The sequence below is a fragment of the Adiantum capillus-veneris genome, chromosome 18, assembly GCF_014529385.1.
Source record: "Adiantum capillus-veneris isolate H3 chromosome 18, ASM1452938v2, whole genome shotgun sequence".
NCBI lineage: Eukaryota > Viridiplantae > Streptophyta > Polypodiopsida > Polypodiales > Pteridaceae > Adiantum > Adiantum capillus-veneris.
This window is the reverse complement of record NC_140948.1, coordinates 5,703,299-5,720,357: the sequence shown is the minus strand read 5'-3', so window position 1 is coordinate 5,720,357 and position 17,059 is coordinate 5,703,299.

Below are 17,059 nucleotides of genomic sequence, written 5' to 3'. Positions count from 1 at the left end.
TTAAGATCTTTCTTTGTTGGTACTTGGCCTCTAATTAAATCCTTGTTTGTGATTGTAGCTTAATAAAGAGCCAGCTCCCTCAAGAAACCCAAAATGAAATTTACATTTTAGATCCACAAATGTCTGTGCCACTCCGAATAAAGAACACCCCTCATGGCACATTGGAGAGATGGTTTGTCCATTGTCCAATGCTCCAGGTGACAACACTGGTGTTGCCATACGAATCAAATAATCATTGGAGCCTTGTGTGCATAGAATTGGACAAATAAGTGGTATGGACCATCAACTCCATACAAGAAACACATTCAGAGATAAGAGTGTAAGTGTTGATAAAACCTTTAGTGTTTATTTGGGGTATGGTTGATGACCTGAATATTGCTAATAATAAATAACCTTCACTGTTTACAGATGTGTAAAAGGATTACTTCATGTCTATGGAAAACTCTGTGGAAATCATGAACTGTACAAGTCCACCTTTAAAGCTGTCAAAGTGCCTAATCAGACAGATCCAAATTCCTATGGTTGGAGATGTCTTCTCCATGCAGAGTATATACTCCAGAGTTTTTTTGCTCTGAATCCATTTATGTCAAAGGTATTTTCTTGCTATGGTATGGAACAACATTAGTGCTATTATTAATTAAAGTATTGACCACAAGTTAACCTAATTTTGCAGAATGCTCTGGAAAATTATACATTGGAATATTTACAAAGGTACCGCGCTTCAATGATTCAACATCTACTATCTCTTTCAACCCCAAGAATTGTAGATGCAGAAGTCAGTTTTGTTGACGACCATATTATAGCTTTACCAATGACTGATGAAGAGGAAGTCAGGCCAGATTCCAACACCCTAAACAAAATTCCTCAAACTGACCCCATATTAGAGGAAAAGACATCGATAAGCTTTGCGATTGGAGCGGCTGAATCCGAAGTTGGGGTTGAGCAATGTGAAGTAGACCAAGCCCCTGAAAATGCAGATGTAAAATGCTCCTCAGAGACGAAGTATGCAATAGAGGTTCTAGGCCAAGCAGAGGAGGATAAGGGAGTGCCAAAGGAGGATGCCAATATAGAGGAGGAGGCCAATATTGTGAATCAAGGTCAGGAACAGACAACAAAATAGGTTAACCATTCGGCCATGGAAACACAAGAGTCATGTACTGCACAACCACAAGAGGTGGATACCCTTGGCAATACACAAGGAAACATCGACATTCAACAACAAAATGTCAACATTAGAAATGACCAATATGGACTCTTACTTCAAGTAGATATGGTTGTTCAGGTAATATCCATTGTACTTAAATAATAAATGATTTTTTGTTTCTAACTACTTATATGTATGCACACAATGATTGCATAGATTGATTATCTTGGATCTCAATGGATTGCTACTACTACGACAGTCATACAGTGTACATACAGAGTTCTCCGATTTACGTAGTTTTTGCTTGGGAAATGTCAGAGTATTAATTCGATCAAACACAAAGGAATTTTTGAATTTTTTGATTCCAAGGTTTAGGGTTGCTACCTGGTCTTCAATGCACACCCATGACCTGAATCCCCTTGTTTCCATAGTTTGTAATTTGGCTAAAATTCAGAAATTGCTTTTTATTTTGTTATAGTCAAAGAAATTGTAATATCATTACGGGACATTTCCACCCAACTAAAGCTAATGTACCACTTTTCTACAAGCCCGCCTTTGAGCAGATCAATGTACCTTATGATGCTTTCAAGACTTTGTTGATTGATGACACACCACATAAGGGTTTACTTAATCCATCCGGCACTACTATATCCCCACCTTCATTTGAAGGGCATCTTCACGATTTTTACCTAGAGGACATTTTGGTCCCATGCCTGCAAGCAATGTACTTAAGCCCATTGAGCACATCAGAATTTTTACTTACAAATGTACTTAGTAATTCATTGATTATACCTTAAATTGATATTGTCTATCTGTCTATGTGTTTCGAATACTCAGAGAGAGAGAGAGAGAGAGAGAGAGAGAGAGAGAGAGAGAGAGAGAGAGAGAGAGAGAGAGAGAGAGAGAGAGAGAGAGAGAGAGAGAGAGAGAGAGCCTTGAGCAAACACTTGATATTAAGATTAAACTAGTAAAAAATGTTACATTTTGTTGAAGCCATTCATCAGGGCTGATTACATGGGCACAATTTGAATACGGCTAGAAAGATCTCCACGAAAAAATGCTTCTCCTCACTCTTTGTCCGTCCAGCAAGAAAGAAAAGTTTGTGGAGCCAATGTCGGCAGTCTCCTCCAGTATGTCATGTCGAAGTTCCAAAAGATTGCATTGCTGCCCTATTGTAATTACTGTCATAAGATTTAGGTCTTTGTCCACCACTTCCACATCTATGACAGCATTGTTTGCCAAACTTGCTACCTCTTGATCCATAGGCACATAGCAACCTTCAAAAATGTGAGAATGCTTGTAGCAAAAGGAGATTATTAATGTCTGTGTCGCAAGCATATACTTGACAATGAAAGTGTCAAGAGATATCTTGCAACATATGCCATCTGTTTCTTTCACATACCACCCTCGATCAAGAAGCTTATCACATAAGAGGGAATCAAATGATTTGCAGAGCAGCATTGTTTTAGCAACATGTACTTTGCAGGTATGAAATACCTCAACAAAGAGACCAATAGGACAAAAATTTGCAAGTTTCATCAATTTAGTGGGTACAGAGTTTTGGAGAGACCTCTGAACGTCCCTATAGAGCCTGCTCCTCAATGCCTCACTCATTGTTGTGCCAAGAACGTGCCAATCCATGGAGTTCCAGTTGGTTGGTAGTGGAACCTTCACCAACACTCCTCTCTGATTACTTTGATTGAGTTGGTAGAAATGGTCATAGAAGAAAATACCCTCGTCTGCTAGGCTTTTGCTAGTTCTACCAGCATATTGCAAGACTCCAATATGAGCATGGGTCACAAAGATGAGACCTATAATGCACTCCAGTGGCTCCCATTCCTCATATGACGAAGGATAAACATCTGTGAATGTAATAGAATAGAAATAAATACAAACATCTGTATAACCTAAATATATACCTATGATAAGAGAAGAAAAAAACAGATTCACATTTGAAATTAAGATAACATTTATAGAGGAGTGTTAAATAATGAACTTATAGTTGCACTGTGGATTATGCACCATGGAGACATCGCCGCCATTAGCAATCACATCAGAGTGAGTGAAAACATGTTGAGCAAAGACTTCTTTCATAGTCTTCTTACCGACCTCGACTTTGAAATCCAAAACTCTTGCTTTCCATGCAAAACGAAATATGTTTGTTGCTTTCGAGCTTTTTCTCCTTCTTGGCTGCATAAGAACCCAAGAACCTTTGCTTATCCTCTGCTCTGCCACCTATTATCTGTAGTGAGAGAGTTTGAGATTGAGATAGTGCTTATGCTACTACATGGTCTTCTTGGCACACTAATGCTGAGGCTGGTTGGGGACAGTGTAGAGCAACCTCTAGAACTTCTTGGGCGAGTAGAAGACGAAGCCATAGGTAAAGCCATAGGTAAAATGGAGGGAGAATGAGGTTTGAAAGCCTTTCATAAAGGTAGTGGATATCTTTTAATGAAGGGAGAGAGCTAGCTATCAGTCAATAGTCAGGTGTCATGAACTTGACGACTACTAGCAGTGGGCCCTACTTTGTGACACCAGGAAGTTACCTTACGAAAATGACACAAAACTCAATATTTTAAAATGTTTTCTTTCATTTGTATGTTGTTTTCCATGTATTTCTACGTTACGTAAGGTTGCTGCTCATTGGCTGCGCCTTCTTTTCTCTCTCTTCATTAAGGCCCTCCAAAATTTCCTAATGTTGACCAAGGCATTGCTAAACACTTAAAGTGGTCGAGGAAATTATTGTCTCGAATATCGTCTCTTGGAATGCACTCATTGTGGGATATGCCCATCTTGGGCAGGGCCAAGAAGCTCTGGCATTAGGTGAAATTTGGACTCACAAAGGGGCCCTTTAAGGAATTTGACTTCACCTCTCTCTACCAAAACGGGCGCATGGATATTTTTTTGCAAACAAACTCCAAATTTGACAGAGGTTTAACAGTTAGAATGTCCTCTTCAAGCTCTATCTACAGATATATAGCACGCCATGAGATTCCTCATATTTTAGAAGATTCTTTTTTTGATTCACCTATGATGTGACAACTCTGTCAGAATCTAAGTGAATCAAAAAAAGAATCTTGTAAAATATGAGGAATCTCATGGCGTGCTATATATCAATATATAGAGCTTGAAGAAGACATTCTAACTGTCAAACCTCCGCCAACTTTAGAGTTTGTTTGCAAAAATTTATCCATGCACCCGTTTTGGTAGAGAGAGGTAAAGTCAAACTCCTTAAAGGGCCCGTTTGTGAGTCCAAATTTCACCTATTGGCTATTTGTGGCATATGCGAGGCAAGAGCGTCTCTCTAGATGCAATCACATATGCTTCCATCTTGAAGGCAAGGGTTAGGGTTAGGGTTAGGAAAATGGTCTCTTTTAAGTAGGTGTAGAGAGAGGGAATCTCTCCAAATGCAATCATGTACACTTGCATCTTGAAGGCATGGAATTACACAAAATACTAATATGGGCAAAATAATTTGTGATGATATTGTTAGTCATGGAAATGTTGTGCTTGGTACTGCATTGGTCGACATGTAGGGGAAGTGTAGTGCACTTCATTCACCATAAAATATAATGGGAATGGCCTATAAACTTTGAGGATGGCGGAATTAAGAGAATTAGAGTGAGCACTTTTGATGATATTACTTTGAGACAGGGATTTCAAAATGATGTGATCACGCTATAATTTCAGGTTAATAACAATACAAATGCAAAATAACAAATATTTTGTTAATTGACATTCATCTTTTTTGACCTCCAGGGAGACCTGGAAACCGGCTCGTAGCCCGCCGGGCTAATGAATTATCCCGGCGGTCACGTCGGGTAAAGCTATTTGCCCGCCAGGCCCGCCGTGGCTATATAAAGGTGATGCCGGTGCTTGTTTTTCACAAAAGAGGTACATTGAAAAGTCTTCACCAAACTTTCTGGCAGCTTTCCACATTCTCAAGTAGTGTAGCAGTAATTTTTTAAACCCTTCCTTATTTTATTGATGTTTTTTTGAGTTTTTTGCGTTAAAACTTAAAGGTTTAAAATTTCTTTTATCAAATCATCGTACGTGGATGCACTGGCACATGGTTGCAATTGCGGCTAGGTGTGTCATTGCAAAAGCGTACGATGAGTATGTTTTATATTGCTCCCAGTCATTCATGCTTCGACACGTGGTTGCAATTGCGACTAGGTGTGTTGCTGCTAGAATGACAGGAGCATTTGTTTGAAAGAAGTAACCGTGCGTGAATGCACTGGCACATGGTTGCAATTGCGGCTAGGTGTGTCATTGCAAAAGCGTAGGGTGATTATGTTTTATGTTGCTCCCAGTCATTCATGCTTCGGCACATGGTTGCAATTGCGACTAGGTGTGTTGCAGCTAGAATGACAGGAGCATCTGTTTGAAAGAAGTCACCGTGCGTGGATGCACTGGCACATGGTTGCAATTGCGGCTAGGTGTGTCATTGCAAAAACGCAAGATGACTATGTTTTATGTTGCTTCCCGTCATTCATGCTTCGGCACATGGTTGCAATTGTGACTAGGTGTGTTGCTACTAGATTGACGGTAGCATCTAATGCATGAATGTGTGCTCAAATAATTTCATAATGCTTCATATGCTTGAATCTTGAAAGAAGACATTGTGTGTGGATGCACTGGCACATGGTTGCAATTGCGACTAGGTGTGTCATTGCAAAAGCGTAGGATGACTATGTTTTATGTTGCTCCCAGTCATTCATGCTTCGGCACATGGTTGCAATTGCGACTAGGTGTGTTGCTACTAGAATGACAGGAGCATCTGTTTGAAAGAAGTCACCGTGCGTGGATGCACTGGCACATGGTTGCAATTGCGGCTAGGTGTGTCATTGCAAAAACGCAAGATGACTATGTTTTATGTTGCTTCCCGTCATTCATGCTTCGGCACATGGTTGCAATTGCGACTAGGTGTGTTGCTGCTAGATTGACAGGAGCATCTGTTTGAAAGAAGTCACCGTGCGTGGATGCACTGGCACACGGTTGCAATTGCGGCTAGGTGTGTCATTGAAAAAGCGTAGGGTGACTATGTTTTATGTTGCTCCTAGTCATTCATGCTTTGGCACATGGTTGCAATTGCGACTAGGTGTGTTGCTGCTAGAATGACAGGAGCATCTGTTTGTAAGTTTTCGTACGATGAGGCATTGGAACATGGTTGCAATTGCGATTAGGTGTGTCACTGCAAAAGCGTACGAGATCTATGGTCTATATTGCACTTTTTCTTTCACGTAGAAAAGATCCAAATGCAGTGGCACATAGTTATATTTCACAATGTGTTGTTTGCAATAATACCATTGCAGGAAAAATGGATCCTTCTGCTACTTCAATGATAGAGTTCAAAAAGAAAATTAGACAATTGTTGATTACGATTCGTCAGTGCACTAGATCCCAACGATATAGTGCAGATTGTTGTAGATGAGTTTAGATTGCAATCATTATATAGTGAGATTGCCCGCAAAATGTTGTTGTTATATCCAGACAAAACAACCGAATCAATAAACTCATTACTGAGCAGTTGGGTGGGCAATTTGCCCAAGGTGGCCTCTGATTTGAAAGAGGAATGCCCTCAAGAAGTAGACAAGGGTAAGCTAGAGCATTGGAACACTAGATGGAGAGCTAAAAAGGAGAGGTCAAGGCGAGCATCCCACATAGACACACAGACTGGCCTAAGCAAGAAAATGCGAATGGCTATCACCAGAGTTGTGGGGAGCAGCCAAGTTGGAGAACCGTTTATTGAGGAGGCTGCCATTGAGGGAACATCGGGTTCTACTGCTTCTTCCAGTCACTTGGAGAGCAGTATATACAATTTTGAATGTAGTATGACTCTAAGGCAAGCGTTTTGAAGCTCGTCTGTAAGCTAACGTGTCTACTTTTTGACGATCCTACCTGAAAGTCAGAGGATCCATGGTTTGGAGGTGTAGTTCCATTGATATGAGAAGTTGGTTCCCTACTTTGAGTGCTTCCATTGGTGGGCGTTACACCCAATGATCCCTCGTCCTGGTTTGATCTTATCGATACCGGGGTGTGATGGTCGAAAGTAGAGAGTTTTTATCTTTTGCTCATGGAAATTAGCTTACCAATTAAAGCTTTTAAGCGCATAGCTGCTTCTTCTGCACCTAAGCCCTTGCACTTTCCTCCTTGGATTCTGGTATTGTCACCTAGCAAATGATCCCTTATTCTTGGTGCTCCTCCAGATTTCTCTTCGCCACAAAAGTTACATTTTCAATCTTGATACTTATTTAAATTTGTGGCAAAATTCCACTTGGGTCCTGGACTTTTTCCACCTGCCTTTCGCTTGCCCTGTGAAGTGGTGCCCTGCGAAGCAGGACTTGGCATCAAGGTAGGAGGTCTCCTCAAGGAAGCTAGGCTTGAAACACCAACATCACCGCTCACATTCCCAGTGGAAGACATATTTATTGGATGCCTGCAATACCAATAAACATAGCTCAATATGCTATCTCTTCTTTCAAGTATTATTCAAACCAAACATTAGTGTTATAATCAATATCACACACAAGCGTAGTAGTGAAGCCTGAAGGGAATAAACCTCAATCTACTCAAACATGAGCAAGAAAATACAACGGTGAATCAAATATGTGATAAGTCCATCCCAAAAGTAGAGATATCGACCCAAAGATTCACCTTCCTACCTCCTTTCATGAATCAGTCCAGTCCAAAAAAGAACTAATGACCCATGATTAGAGCTCTAATCGAAATAGCAAGCAAATACAACGGTGAATCAAACATGTGATCAGTCCATTCCAAAAGTAGAGATATCGACCCAAAGATTCACCTTCCTACCTCCTTTCATGAATCAATCCAGTCTAAAAAAGAACTAATGACCCATGATTGGAGCTCTAATTGGAATAGCAAGCAAATAAAGCGGTGAATCAAACATGTGATCAGTCCATCCCAAAAGTAGAGATATTGACCCAAAGATTCACCTTTCTACCTCCTTTTATGAATCAGTCTAGTCCAAAAAAGAACTAATGACCCATGATTGGAGCTCTAATCGGAATAGCAAGCAAATACAGCGGTGAATCAAACATGTGATCAGTCCATCCCAAAAGTAGAGATATCGACCCAAAGATTCACCTTTCTATCTCTTTTCAAGAATCAGTTCAGTCCAAAAAAGAACTAATGACCCATGATAGAAGTTCTAATCAATATAGAAATCAATTTAGCAAATATAACGGTGAACTAAACATGAGATCAATCCATCCCAAATGTAGAGATACCGACCCAAATATTCACCTTTCTACCTCCTTTCAAGAATGAGTTCAGTCTAAAAAAGAACTAATGATCCATGATCAGAGTTACATTAAGTTTTAATTTTTTTTAAAGACTATTCATTTTTTTATCTTTAGTTTTTCTTCTAAATTTTAAAGGATGACCAAATTTAGAGGAAGAGGTGATGTGATGTGATTTCTATAAAAGGGTTATATAGAGCTTCCAAATATGGAGGGGGTACACGACGGGCCCGGCAGGATTCTTGCTTGTCCCGCAGGGCCCACCAGGTTTCATATTAAACCCGTCGGGCCTGCCGGGATTGTTGGTTGTCCCGCCGGTTCTACGTTTTCTACCGGTTTTCGTAGGTCATGACATTAGATATGTTATTAACATGAGAAAAATAGTGATAATAACAACAATAATTAACATTTAACAAAATGCGTCATCGCGTAATTAAAATCCCTGCTTTGAGAACATAGAGGGTGAACTTAATTGATGGTAGCAACATGAACATAGTACTTAATTGACTTGGCATGAACAATACTTTTGCAAGAGAGAGAGAGTATTAGAGAACATGACAATAGTTGAGGTCCGGATTTACTTGGAGACGGTCCCCCTCCAAAAGGCATTTGAATTATAGATTCTCCCATCAAGAGAGAGACTTTGTTACAATACAATCTTTGTGTTCCTTGTGACCTTGGTGATGCTATGAAGATGGAAAGCTTCATGCATCACGAGCTTAACATAAACTTTGCAAAAAGCATTAGCTATCCCAAGCCTCAGTCCCAAGGCCTCAAACACCTTCGAAGGTGGAGAGAGCTAGCGGGGAATGACGGTATGGAAGAGGAAGAAGAAACATTCCATAGGAGAAAGAAATAGTTCCTCACTTATCATCACTCTTCTTGCTTAGCATATAATAGCATAGTAATGAAGATGAAGAAGATGGAAAGCTTAAGCATTGAAGCATGGCTCTTGGTTGGATTTGCATTCCATAGCCAAGAGTGTTGGTGTAGGCTCTCCACTTTTCAACAAGCTTGAAGAAGGAGATGAAGCTCTTGCATTTTGCACTCCACACAATGAGAGAATGTGTGTGTGTGTGTGTGTGTGTGTGTGTGTGTGTGTGTGTGTGGGAGAGTATACCCCCCCTCTCATGCTTGGTCCACCTCTCTCTGTGTCTCTCTTATTATTTTATTATTTCATTTGGACATGTGTCCTCTTTTCTCTCTTTGAGAGAGAGAACTTAATTATTTATTTTTATGTATCTAAATTCTCATTGGAGCCCTTTAAAACTTATCCAATAGCATTCAAACACATCATGAGGGCCACATGTGAAGGATCATTTGAACATGTGTCTTTTACGCTTATTAAGTCATTTGGTTGAATGGAATACTCCAAGGACTTAATCAATCAAGCGTGGAAATATTCATGGCTCTTGAGAGTTATCTTTGAATTGAATTCTTCAAGAAATTTAGTCATTTAAGCATGTGAGAAACACCTCAAGATTTTGGGTAAGGTTCCCACTAACACTTAGTAAACCAACAAGCACCTCATGCTTGGGTAGGATTTCCACCTCAAGGTCATCCCTAGCTTGCCTAAGGTCAAAGGACTTTTGAACACTACCTTTTAGAGGTCTTTAATGAAGCTAACCTTACGGTCTTTAAGATCCATTAGGTAGCATTGCTCTTTCACATACCATCTCTCATTTGGACCCCTTTTAACCTTGGCCCCATGTTGAGATATATCCATAAACACATGTCTATATTCTAACCCTTGTTCCCGTTTATTCTCCCACATTAAATGATCAGCTTAATATGAGAAAATCATTTGGGTTGGTTAGATATTAGATTTTATGACATTATCTCTCTCTTGAAATCATAGTCATCCTCGACTATGAGATAGAAGAGATAAAGTCTTAGTCATTGGTCTACGTTAATTAGCGGGTAGAGGATCCCTTTTCACCCTGCGACATCATTCCAGAATGGATGACTAGTCCATTTGGTGCTTGGGAGACGTAGGTGCCGCAAGCATGTGTGCTCTTTAGTCCATATCATACTCCAAAGTAGAGTTACAAATTCTCCTTGGTGTTTGAGTGATGTCATCATCACAAACATGATTCTAAGCATGCATACTATTTAAATTTGTGCACAAAAGAGGATTACTCTTATAAGACAAAAAGATTGTTCATTAACAAAGCATTTACATTTGCTTACTCTAGAGCAGCATTGTAAGCATTGACAAGGTTCGTACTATCCTTAAGCTGTATTGCTCGCATCCATCTAGCATCGTCAAATGGATAATTTTTGAACTTAATAAAATACCGTCAGATAATCTTACCATGCCATAGTACCTTGTCTTCATGGCGAAGGATAGCTTCGGGTTGTAGCACCTCTTCTTGGTCTTTAATTTCTGGAGGGTCTTCAATAATTGGTTCTTAAAGTGGCTCTCCTTTGTAGGGCTTAAGTAGGCTCACATGAAAATCATTGTGTATGAGCCAATGGTTGGGCAACTAGAGTTGATAAGCCATGTCATTGATTGGCTTCAAGATTTGAAAAGGACCATAGTATCTTTTTGCTAATTTAGCATAATACTTTTGATGGCCCATAGGATTTTTGCCCGTCATTTGCCTCAATCGAGCCTTGGGAAACTTAAGTAAGACCCAATCATTTTCTTTGAATGTTAAGGCCCTTTTGTGCTTGTAAGCATCAGCTTTTTGCCTTTGTTGAGAGATGGATATAGCCTCCTTAACCTTTTGAAAAGATTCTTGTAGGTCACGGCTATACTCACCAGCAACGACATGTTCTTTAAGTAGCAAGGGACTTTTACGTCTTCCCTCTATGATCTCAAAAGGTGCTTTTCCTGTAGTAGTATGGACTGTATTATTGTACGCATACTCTACAAGGGGTAAGTACTTCTCCCATTGTGATCGTTGATCTACTTCTGTAACGTACGTCTTTAGTAGACCGAGTATCATAAGATTGGCTATCTCACTTTGACCATCCGTTTGTGGGTGGTAGGCCGAAGAGAAATTCAATCTTGTACCTAGATTTTTGAAAAGACCTTTCCAGAAATTATTGGTTATTTTAGGATCTCTATCTAACACGATGGATGTTGGTGATCCATGGTGTTTGAAAATATGATATGTGAAGATGGTTGCCATTTGATGTGCCTTAATAGTCATTTTGACAGGAATAAAGTGTGCTTGCTTGCTAAACCTGTCAACTATCGGCCATATTCCTGTACTCCCATGGATAGACTTGGGTAATCCAAAGATAAAATCCATGGATATACTCTCCCATGGTGAATTAGGAATGGGAAATGGCTGGAGTAATCCAGGTTTCTTCCCTCTATCATACTTAGTCTTTTGGCATACCACACATTTTGAAACATACTCTTGTATGTCCACTTTTATGGTAGGCCAATAGAAATACGTCTCTACTCCTCGAAGAGTAGGTTGAATGCCTCTATGCCCCGCATAGGGAGGAGCATGGGATTCATACATGACTTTCTCACGAAGGGAATGGGTAACACATAGCCTATTTCCATGGAGAAGATAACCATCCTGCAATGTGAATGGTATCTCTTTCTTCCCCAAAGCAAGGGCTGACATTATGTATTTAAAGTCAGGGTCAGTAGCATACTCATCTATCATAGAAGATAGATCATTGTGAGTTTCTATAGACACGTCATTAACTTTTGGTCGTCGTGATAGCGCATCAACCACTTGATTGTGCTTACCAGCAATGTGAGCAATATGAAAATTAAATTGCGAAAGAAAATTTTCCCATATCGTTTGTTTGTCGAAACGCTTTGTTTGTGTCATGAAGTACTTGAGACTTTGATGGTCTGTTCATTAAATGAATGGAGTCTCCAATAAATAGTGCTTCCATGTGTCTAGGGCATGTAGAACAACTAAAAGCTCTTTCTCATAAATGCCCAAGACCTGTTCATCTGTATTGAGCCTTTGGCTCTCATATGCTATGGCATGCCCTTCTTGAAGCAAGACTACTCCAAGGCAATCACCACAAGCATCACATTGGACCTCAAATGGCTTTGAGAGATCTGGAAGCATGAGGACTGGTTGAGAGGTAAGCTTGGGAAACTTGATAAGGAGGCTTGTTAGGCAGTGAGATTCCTGATAGGAGCTCTATTCGATGGTCATCATCATCGATGAAGACATCTTGCAATCCTTTTAGAAAGTTAGACAAGTCTAACTCTTCTTGATTCCTACCATTCTCATTTGATAAACCATTAGCGTCATTAGTGGATTCTTTGACAAAAATCATGTACGCAAAAATTGAGCTTTTCATTGACTTATCAAAAGTTGGTGAATTTACAAGTGGTATAGTATGATCAGACTCATTAGCATCTATATACAGGGTCCTTCCCCTGTAGGTGAAGTAGATTCTCCTTTTAGGGAACTTCATGTTGGTAGCCACGCAATCAAACCATAGCGCCCCTAGGATAGCATCCTCATGTTGGAGAGGAGAGATAAAGTCTTCTTTGTTGACATAGCTTTGGACATGAAGCCTCAACTTACCAATCAAGGGAGTAACAGAGGCTTGTTGTCCCTTGAAAGCCGTGTCAGCCGTTACAATATCTCCCATCTCGAAAGCTTGAATGCCCAACTTGGTGGCCAACTCCGTTGATATGAAGTTGTGAGTAGAGTCAGGTTCAAACAAGATGAAGGCATCATGCTCCCTTACCTTTCCCCAAGCATAGGAGAGAGATAATCCTTTGCAATGAGCATCCTCTTTTGGAGCTTCAATGGTGGAAGCCCTAGGAGTCTCATTGCGAGCATTTTCTTGGAGCAAGAACGATAGCCATGTCCTTGCTCCCCACACTTAAAACACTTATGGTCCTTGCGAAAATCTTCAAGCTCTTCATGAGAGAGTTTTTTTTACCCTTGTAAACTCCCTTCTCCTTGGACCTATTGTTGTTGTTGTAGGAAGTGCCTTTGAAAGAATTTTGGGCATTGGTTTTCCCCTTTGCATCATTTTTGTCTTTGTTTTCCATGGGTTTGAGATTCCGTCTAGCCCCTTGTTGGAAATTGATGCGGGAAGAAACCATGGTATGGTGGATTACTTTGGTGATAGAACTAGGCCGCTGGGAGTTGACATACTCGGCCATTTCTTCAGGTAATCCCGCACAAAATTATTGCTTTTGCTCGGCGAAGTCTATCTTTTGGAAGACAGTAGCCTTGAGATGTAAGTCCCAAAACTTGTCCACATATTTGTGAATAGACTCATGTGAGAGAAGCTTCAAAATGCGCCATTCGGTAAGTACTTTGTCGTTTGCATCGCTTGCAAGGAATTGCTTCATGATGGAAACTCGTAGAGTTTTCCATGTCTTTGGGGCTTCACCGTTTCCACGAAGGCTAACCCACCATTGACGAGCCGTTTTTGGAAGTGCATAGCTACATGGCGTAGCTTGGAGGACTCCGTGAAGCCCTCGTCTCCAAAGGCCGCATCAAATTGTTGGATGAAGGCGGATACTTTGTCGATGGCACCAAAGGTGCCATCATAGGTGAGAAAAGAGGTACTCTTTCCTCCCTCTTTGAACTTCTTGAGCTTTTGTGATCTTCACCATGTAGGGTATGATTTGCGATGTCCTCCCCTCTTGTATTCTCTAGGAGAATAGCCATAGCTTTCGTTGGGAGAGGAGGAAGGTGAAGAAGAAGGAGAAGGGAGTGACCTCTTTCTTGACCTTTTCTTCCATTGTTTCCTCTCTTCCCTTTTGGAGTGGCGAGGAGAAGAACCGTGTGTTGAATGTTTCCTCTTGGGAGGAGTTGGTGATCGTCTAGACCGCCGTCTTCATGGAGCCACATCTTCAGAGGAACTTAGGGATTCATTACTTTCTTGTTCTTTGGATTCCTCCTCTCGTATGGGAGAGAGTCTTCTTTTTGGGGGTCTCATCAAAAGGCCTCCTAACCTCTCTCTCCTCTTGGAGAGGAAGGAAAATCCCATAAGCACAAAGTTGTTGAGTAACTTCGGCTTGCAAAGTAGGGTTTCCCATAGCTTGATGCAACCTAGTAACAAGATAATTGATAAACATGGGGGCATTATCATTAGCACCTTCATGTGCAGAATCAAAGTTATTAATGTTCATTCTACTCTCTTGGTTATTGTCAGCCATGCTAATTATACTTATGTGTTTACTTAGTGTATTCTTTGGCAACTCAAAACCTTAGTTGCTGCTCCTCTTATCCTTTGAAAATATGCACTTAAGTATCCACACCCACGGCTCTAATTGGTTAATTGTAGAGAGTAGTGGGGTGGGTCTAACATAGCACAATTGCCAAGGGATAGCTCCTTTTGAACTTCTTATGGCTCAAAAATGGTAACGCCGTAGGCAAGTCTAAAAGACACCACTATTAAGACCAAAGCTCCCGAGGTGTGCACCATATCCCACATAGTTGGCTCAACAAAACCGATAATAGATTCCAATCCTACTTACCCTAATATAATTAACAAAATCAACCATTAATAGGCTAATTAAGGACCTCTCTTCTTAAGCAAGAAAAGAGAAACCAAATGCTCTAATACCAATGTAATGGGAATGGCCTATGAACTTTGAGAATAGCAGAATTAAGTGAGTTAGAGCGAGCATTTTTTGTGAGATTACTTTGAGAACATAGAGGGTGAACTTAATTGATGGTACCAACATGAACATAGTACTTAATTAACTTGGCATGAACAATACTTTTGCAAGAGAGAGAGTATTAGAGAACATGACAATAGTTGAGGACTGGATTTACTTGGAGCCGGTCCCCCCTCCAAAAGACGTTTGTATTATAGATTCTCCCATCAAGAGAGAGAATTTTTTACAATACAATCTTTGTGTTCCTTGTGACCTTGGTGATGCTATGAAGGTGGAAAGCTCCATGCATCACGAGCTTAACATAAACTTTGCAAAAAGCATTAGCTATCCCAAGCCTCAGTCCCAAGGCCTCAAACACCTTCGAAGGTGGAGAGAGCTAGCGGGGAATGAGGGTATGGAAGAGGAAGAAGAAACATTCCATAGGAGAAAGAAATAGTTCCTCACTTATCATCACTCTTCTTGATTAGCATAGCATAATAGCATAGTAATGAAGATGAAGAAGATGGAAAGCTTAAGCATTGAAGCATGGCTCTTGGTTGGATTTGCATTCCATAGCCAACAGTGTTGGTGTAGGCTCTCCACTTCTCAACAAGCTTGAAGAAAGAGATGAAGCTCTTGCATTTTGCACTCCACACAATGAGAGAATGTGTGTGTGTGTGTGGGCGGGGGGGGGGAGAGTATACCCCCCCTCTCATGCTTGGTCCACCTCTCTCTCTCTCTCTCTCTCTCTCTCTCTCATTATTTTATTATTTCGTTTGGACATGTGTCCTCTTTTTTCTCTTTGTGAGCCACATGTGGAGGATCATTTGAACATGTGTCTTTTATGCTTATTAAGTCATTTGGTTGAATGGAATACTCCGAGGACTTAATCAATCAAGCGTGGAAAAGTTCATGGCTCTTGAGAGTTATCTTTGAATTGAATTCTTCAAGAACTTTAGTCATTTAAGTGTGTGAGAAACACCTCAAGCTTTTGGGTAAGGTTCTCACTAACACTTAGTAAGCCAACAAGCACATCATGCTTGGGTAGGATTTCCACCTCAAGGTCAATCCTAGTTTGCCTAAGGTTGCCTAAGGTCAAAGGACTTTTGAACACTACCTTTTAGAGGTCTTTAATGAAGCTAACCTTACGGTCTTTAAGATCCATTAGGTAGCATTTCTCTTTCACATACCATCTCTCATTTGGACCCCTTTTAACCTTGGCCCCGTGTTGAGATAGATCCATAAACACGTGTCTATATTCTAACCCTTGTTCGCGTTTATTCTCCCACATTAAATGATCAGTTTAATATGAGAAAATCATTTGGGTTGGTTAGGTATTAGATTTTATGGCATAAAAAGTTCTTGAGGAGCTTCCTATCTAGGACGTTGTCTTTGTGATTACGAGATATGCCCAACTTGGGCATAGCCAAGAATATTTGGGACTCTTTTTGGCAGATGCAAAGCGAGGGTGTCTCTCTAGGTGCAATCACATATGCTTGCATCCTCGAGGGGTGCACTATGCAATCATGTTAATGTATAACATGAGTTCAATAGGAGGGGTTTTAAAATGCAAAATTTTTAGGCAATTTAACAGAGATACATTAAAATAAGGGGTTTTAATATTCAATTTTGGAAAATTTTCCTAAAGTAAGGGGTCATTTTATTCATTTAGACATGTTAAAAGAGGGGGTTTTTAAATACCCCGTGAACGCACGTTATATAGGGGGATACTGGATAGTGAACCCTCCGAGCTTGCATCTTGAAGGAAAAAGATCATTCTATTATGTCCAGGAAGTTGTCTTTTGGAATGCACTGATTGTGGGCATAACATGTATGCCAAATGTGGTGGACTTTATAAAGCACAAAAGTGCTTGAGAAGCTTCATGTCCAGGTTGTTGTCTTTTGGAATTCACTGATTGCAAGATATGTCAAACTTGGGCAGGGCCAGATACCTCTGAGTTTTTTTCAGCGCATGACATGTGTGTGTGTGTGTGTGTGTGTGTGTGTGTATGTGTGTGTGTGTGTGTGTGTGTGTGTGTGTGTGTGTGTGTGTGTGTGTGTGTGTGTGTGTGTGTGTGTGTGTGTGTGTGTGTG